This window comes from Oryzias melastigma, linkage group LG21 (genome assembly GCF_002922805.2).
Source record: "Oryzias melastigma strain HK-1 linkage group LG21, ASM292280v2, whole genome shotgun sequence".
Classification (NCBI taxonomy): Eukaryota; Metazoa; Chordata; class Actinopteri; order Beloniformes; family Adrianichthyidae; genus Oryzias; species Oryzias melastigma.
In genome coordinates this window covers 5,973,773-5,981,322 of record NC_050532.1, presented here as the reverse complement: position 1 = coordinate 5,981,322, position 7,550 = coordinate 5,973,773, and the positions used below count along the sequence as shown (strand labels likewise).

The 7,550-nt window shown below is 39.4% G+C and overlaps 1 protein-coding gene across 1 annotated transcript in view; it reads left to right on the top strand.

The window, feature by feature from the left end:
- fgf14 (fibroblast growth factor 14) overlaps positions 1 to 7,550 on the top strand; it is a 122,130-nt gene that overhangs the window by 732 nt on the left and 113,848 nt on the right. The gene's annotated exons all lie outside the window — the stretch shown is intronic.

Below are 7,550 nucleotides of genomic sequence, written 5' to 3'. Positions count from 1 at the left end.
AGAAGCCCCCCTTCACATCCCCCTACTCCTGCATCACCACCTCAACTTTTTAAATAAGGCTTGTTCACTTGCCGTGCAGCCTCTTGAAGCAGCACATTTGATTTATCTCCGTATTACTATAGAAGAAAGCTTCCTCATCCTTTTTTTTGTCTTTTTTTATTCCCCCCTAACCAGATTATTCCATCGTTGGGTTCACTGCAGCAGTATCCATCCCCCCCACACCTCCCCACACCCCCTCTGCATCACCACTTCTCTCTTAAATGAGCTACTTGCTGTGTTTTCAGCAAGACAGCCCGAGGAGACAGACCCCCCTCTTTCATGTCTATATCACTCCGATGTTTTGGCCCGGTTCTAATCATTTTTTGAGTCAATTTTTGTCCCTCTTTCTTAATTCCTGTTTGTTTTTTTGGAAGACAGCAACATTTTATTTAAAAAAAAGACCAAAAAGGGCAAAATCTTATAAAATAAACATAATTTTGATTCAGATTGCTGAGGGGAAAAGTGACGCCTTCATTCACTATTATCCTGAGGTTTAGTGAGTGTGTGTGGATTTCAACAGGCTGCTCAGGTAGACAGCGTTTGAAAGGTGTTGTGCTGAGCAAGAAAACAAACCCACAACACTGCAACTGCAGCACAGTAGATCATCCTCTTCACACTCCAGCAGGACTATAATGCATTAACAACTCTGCAGGAGCATATAAATGCATTCTACATTCTTAAAGATGATGTACTTTAGAATAAGATTGGCTAGATTTGTTTTTTTATTACCAGTTTAGAAATAAAATGTTTTAAAAAACTCTTTGACCTTATTTGAATACACGTAAACTCCTTTTACTACCTTTAGACTTGAGGGGAAAAAAGTTAAAAAAGCACAAAATAAACTGTTTCACTTTAACATCCCAAGTTAATACAAACCCACTTAGTTATGAAAAATGAGGCAAAATAAAAAAGAAAAAGTAAACAAGTGAGGTAAATGGTTTTCTATTCAGTTCTTGCCTCAAACTAGCTTTTTATCTTTGGGTCAACTTGCTCTGCTAGCTTAAGCTAACTCAGGTTAGCCTGCTTTGTTTCCCTTCGAGGGCATCAATAAGATCATTAATGGGAAATGAGTGCATGAGGTCAATGCGGGTCGCACAGATTGGGGCCATTTGGGTTTAACCCTTTAAGGTTTAGTTCCAGTGTTTACATTTTACAGTAACTCTTCGACCTTTTACGCAATTAGCGAAATTCCAGCGGATTCTGAAGTGAAGAAAAGAAGCCTCACGTTGATATGCAACACTTTAAAGAATGGAGGTGTTTAAACAATCATTCACCGTCAACTGTAGAAGATTTACAGTTTGTCAAAGGTGGTTAAGTGTTTTTATTAGATCTTTTGCTACAACTATAGATCTTTTGATCTATAGTAAAAGTGTTCCCGGTGTTATTTTGATTATGATTTTGCTTTTTTTTTTTGCCAAAAAACAAAAACTTGACAAAGTTTCTGCAGAGTTCATTTGAAGTTTGCCTCTGAGTTGTGGGCGGGACTGTTGGTGCAAAGTAAGCCCCCCCTGACATCCATCTGTTTATATGCTCTCCTGCTAGCTTGTAGCCCCTCACACCCCCAAGCTAGCGTTAGCGGTGCAACAAAAATGGTGAGTGATGTCGTAGCGACCCAGCCATACAGTTTAAAGCTCAGATGAATGAAATACCTCCAAATTTAATTTAAGCTTAATTTCAACTATAGATATACAGACAGACAGATAGATAGACTGTACCACATGTGGCCTATTTTTCACCTCACTTATTGTCTATATTAACTGCAAATGTAGGTTGACTAAATCCTATTTACCTATGATGTCATGAATGGGCAGGTATCAAACAAGAGGACGTGCGCACCATTACAACTTGGAAAACACAGCAATGATACAAGCACATTATGGAACATTTTACAAGCATTTATAGCACTGGGTTCAATGGCAAAGAATTCCACGTGAGGCTCGCTGATCTCGTATTTTAGATCTCAGAACCCACTTTTCAGACATTGCTAGACTTTCAGATTTGCGCTGCTTACTTTTGATAACTTTTCATTTGATGAAAGAAGGCACTTCAGCTCTCTTTTAAGATCTTGAACTTGTTAAAACTTTTCTTTTATTTCTATAAGGCTCCACCTTTTGGTGAAAGAGTACTTCACATATTTGAACCAAATTTGAAACTTGAAAAGGAGGAAAGCTGGTATGAAACAATCCTATATTAAATTGTTATGGTTTCAAAGGGTTCATAGGTAGCAAATTAAGTAATAATGAAACACCAAATATGGAGTGGAATGAGCAGGTACTCACCAACTCGACCCAGGAGCAAAACAGATGTTAAAATGTGTGTTTTTTACTAACACCTTTAGTTACAAATGCGTTAAGGGCTGGATACAGCCTGTCTGTGGGGCGAAAAATGTGCATATCTGTATAGGAAACACTGATGGCCTGCACCAAATATGAAGTTCATAGACTACTAGGTGAGGCCTGAGAGGAAAAATGTTTTTTATTCTGCAGGTGACAAGTCTTAGCAAATGCTTATAAAACACACAAGGGTAGGGAGACACAGGCGAGACCCATAGATATATGACAGTTTTTTTCATTTTTTCAACGCCAACAAACAATGCACAGGGAGCCAGTTAGTGCAAAAGGTGTGCGCTCGTTGCCCGATATCTTTAGCATCCCTCGTGTGAAGCCTGGCTGTTAGAAATGAGGAAATTGGACAGAGCGGCATCCTACGGGCACTTTCATATCACCTGGACGTCCCATGTGTAAAGCATTTCAGTAAGAAACCGCAACTAATAACTGGAGTACTGCGTAAAGGACACCGTATGGCATCATCGTCTGTATCCCATCACTGCGTGTAACTTACACGATACCCTTACCACACACACAACAAAGGTGGCCGCAAGACCTCAAGGGGCACCTGTGATTACATTAAGATGCAGCCACACCTTTCCTTGATCCTCCACTAACCCAGACAACCAAAAAACCCACACAGGTCAACCCCTATACGTGCACGTGATTAAGGCATAAATTGCAGTGTGTGCTCCATTCTCCAAAACGCCAGTAGTTACTTTATATAGAGACCAAGTAATCCCTTTAAGCATTGTCTGTCTTCAGATACCGATTAGTTTAATTTATTAAAGTGGTTAGAGAAGGCCGTGCCAAAAGACATCACCAACTTCTACTGTCTGCTAAGGCTTTGTTTATTCTAAGTTTTGAAGCCACTGATGGATGTGCTGCTTATCTGCAGTTTTGCAGTAACCAAAGAGAAAGGGTGTTTTTGCTGGTATGTCTGCTCTACTTTCAAACAGGTAGCAGGCAGTAAAATGTGTGTCCTAATATAACCCCATTATCAGAGGAAAGAACAGTCCAAACAACATAATCTAATCTATAGGGCAATGCTGGAATAGTGGCCATCACCATAGTTATCACCGTATCGTAAATACAGGTTCTAATGATCTTTGAGTAATCACTGATTGTTGTTTTTCTGCAGAAATTTACAGGAGGACGCCACAGCCAATTGTCTGACAACAAACTGGTTTTAATATTTAAATACATTTGTTTTATTTCATGGAAGATTTCCGGTCAATGTTGAGGCTCACAAAACAGGTTGAATTCAAGCAAAAGCAGATGGATCTGATAGTTTAGACGAGAAAAGTAGGCCAAAGTACAGACTGTGTCAGTGGGGTGCTGTACTGTTTCCTGCTAATAAAATCTGCTAAATCATTGAATTAAATCAGGCAAGCGACTCACATTGCCAGTCGGTTTTGAGTTTCGGCTGTGTTTTGAAACGCTTTACCTGTGTTTGCTCTACACTGCAGGTTGCTTTTCTGGACTGTTGACGTTGGCAGGTGAAAACAGTCACCTGAAAATTGGCGTGAATCAAAATAGGAAGGAAGTGAAGAAGGATGAATCGTAAAAACTGCTTTTTTTGTCAATTTTGTGAGGAAAGAAAGGCGCATAATATAATAGGATAGTTATTAGGCAGTTTCTTCCTTTTGTATGTCTCCTATTTGCTTAAAGCTTCACCTCACATGAGCAACTGAAGTGTTTAACATTTCCAGCAGCTCGTCTTTGTTTTTGTATTCAGTCCTGGTTTTCAATTCCATATGTGTAACTTATCAAACTGTGAAACATTTTTTTGTTATTCTTCACCCAACTGAACTTAATTTGACAGATTATCTGATGCTACGTTTGCTTCAAGAATGTGCTAAACGCGTATTCTTGAACGCACTTTCAACACATGGTGTTATCACTGAACTACCGCTTCACGATACTAGTGCATGTACTGTATCTACAGTTGGAAGAGACTTAGCGCCAAAGTAGTACAAATCTTAGGCACACAAACAGAAATTATTAATTTCTCCTCCATGATCAAGTTTTAAACAATTTGCACTTCTGTGAATTAAAAAAATACGTAATTTATGCATCACCACCAAATTCGAGTCCCTGATTGGTCAAAGCTCAACCTGGTTTAACCTTCAACATGCGTTCAATGGATACTCGTTTGGTACGTAGAGCCAGAAAAGTCCTAAAGAGTTGTATAACTACGCGTGAACATGAAAGTTTGGAACGCAGAAGCTCAAAATTCGCATTTACGCACACCTTTTATTGAAAGTGATCACTAGAGTGGCAGTAGGTTGATCGGGTCAATCAATGATCGAAGGATTGGGCGGTTTATTCACCGCTATCCAAAGCCAACCGTCATTGCATACGGAGTACGTAACTTTACTAGTGCGAGAGGAACCTCCATTGGGCACGATCATATCCGACCTCTGCGATCTGGCCTCACCTGCGCTCCAAATGCGTTTCGTTGGGTTCCAATTTTCGCCGAATGCCAGAGCTTAATCACAGCCATTTTTGTGAAGTCAGGGCTATTAACGACCTAAATTGTGAAAAACGTGTGAACTTACATGGGTTGGCAGCAGAGCCTGTGGCTGTAGGTAACCTGTAGCCAAAGAGAGTCATCTGCCATAGCTAGACCGCTCCAGCGTCACACCTGAGTTGTAACGCTAGCCTGTGTTTAGCATGCCCCAGAGCTACATCAGTAGTAGTAGTAGTAACTCTAATCTATTATTATTATTATCATTACTTGAATGTGACCAATGTGAACGTAGCTGAATTTTAGGTATGACATTTATCACATAGGTACTTTGAATGTATTGCTTTTTGAATGAACAACACCAGATGTAAACTGCAAAATCACAAAATAAGGTTACATATACTTACATATATTTTAGTAACACATGACCAAAAATGGTTAATTAAAACGGGCTCTATTGGTCTTTGTTCATGTTGCCTGTGGCTTTAAGTTGGTTGTCTTCCAGTAGAAAACATCCGTGGATAAAAGCCCAGCCCCGCCATGAGTCCCATGTACCTCTAATGTGCCCAGTGGTGTGTGACTATCAAGCGCTGCATACAGAGTGCATATTCTCTGTGTGACACTTTATAACCGAGGACCATATATTTATTCATCAGTTTTTTATTTCAGTCATTCTTTCCTGCATATTTCCTCCATCCTTTCAAGAACTCCCATGCAGTGCCTCGCTGCTCTATGTGAATGTAAACTCTTCAAGCATCTCTATCACAGCTGATGGCACTTGATGTCTGAAAACCACGACGCAGAAAGTGGTGAAGCATTTGTTTCAGCAACGGCACGTTTTGAATATGTTTTGTAATACAACAGGAAATGCAATTTGCTTTTCCTTTGTGTCAGAAACAGCATGGAGCTATGATTACAGAAATCAAAGAATGGGACTTTATGTTTTTACTTCATGCTTTTTTGGACATTTTTTTAACAATTTTTTAAAAACCTTTTTTTTTATATTTTTTTAAATTGTGTTTTATTTAATAGTTTTTTTTTTAGTTCTCTGCTCCTAAATTCATTGCTGTTAACAAATGGCATAAAAGATGGGCAGTAATAGTAACAAACAGACAGTACAGCAGTGTGAACACACACATACATACAAACACACACATGCAGCTAATGGTCAGCAATTTAGCATGGTAGAGACAGCACACAGCATGCTGTTAGTGTGTAATTTGACCTGACCTGCAGCAATGATTACTACAGCTTTTATTATGAGAATATGCAGCTTCTTCCATGAATGACCCAATATTCAAATAACATTGTTTGACTTTATTTAGTTTTAGATCTGGAAAGGAAACAGAAAAAAACAATAACGTTCTGTTTCCTAATCCGTTTTTCTTCATTTTTTTAAGTTTAGAATCACCAAATTCAAACAAATAATGTTGGAATCAGCTCAGTGGCCTTGTGGTGGAGCGTCTGCCCTGAGCCATGAGTTCAACAATTCTAAAAATGGGAGTTTGCATGTTCTCCCCGTGCATGCGTGGGTTTTCACCGGGGACTCCGGCTTCCTCCCACCGTCCTAAAACATGCTTCATAGGTTAATTGGTGACTCTAAATTGCCCCTAGGTGTGAATGTGAGAGTGAATGTGTGTGTGATTGAGGCCCTGTGACAGACTGGTGACCTGTCCAGGGTAAACCCCGTCTTCGCCCATCAGTAGCTGGGATAGGCTCCGGCACCCCCACGACCCCGACAGCGATGAAGCGGTCTAGGAAATGAATGAATTAATGAATATTTACAACAAATAGACCCGCTCAGCTGCTGTCGGAGGTTGCTGCCCAGATCTTCTACTTGTCTAGAAATGTTGTCATTTGACAGTTTTACAAGAACACAAGACTTTTGTATACAGAAGCCCGAAACTTGTATGTACACGCACATATACAGACTTTTCATTGAAAGTGGTCACTTAAACGCGAGTTGCTGAGGGCTAGTGTGAACTAGCTTAAACGTAGCTTCACAACTACTGGATTCTGAAGTAACCTTCCTTAGGAATGTAGCTTTCAGATCAATGAACACGACAATTTCTCATCTCATCTTTGACTCAGTTTAGCAACACATCTAGAAATTGCTTTTGTTTATAAATTCATTGTATTGCCATAAGGATTTCCATTAAGCTACAACACACTGCTGGAATTGAGATAGCAGGAGCTTTACCTGCAGATTGACCAGGATTTTTCTGTGTTAATCTTTTACTTGGCTGAGATACTGAGACAACATGACCTGGTGCTGCACCGTTTGATCAAACAAACAAACAAAAAAAAAAAAAAACAAGGATCAAATAAAGTTTCATCCAGCCATGGGTCAATCTTTCTATCTATTTAATAATGTTATCAGCTGGATTTCAATCATTTGTGCTTGTCTGTTAAAGTGACGACGACAGTTGGACTCAGACTGTTTTGATAAAACCCAGTTGTGGTATTAATGCTAGCTAATACATGCTGCTACTATAAAATGTCATGAAAAAGGATCAGCTGAGAGCAGCTTTAGTACATAGAATCAAGTAAATGTCTAGAAGAGATATTAGATCAGGCAGGATGTCATTAAAGTCATTACTAAAATGAATGTAGCATTTGCTATGCGTCATTTGTTTCACAAACAAACTGGTTCACCTGAGGTGGATAGCTTAACCCTTTAAAGATCTACTCTGATGGTGTTTTTAACATGTTCT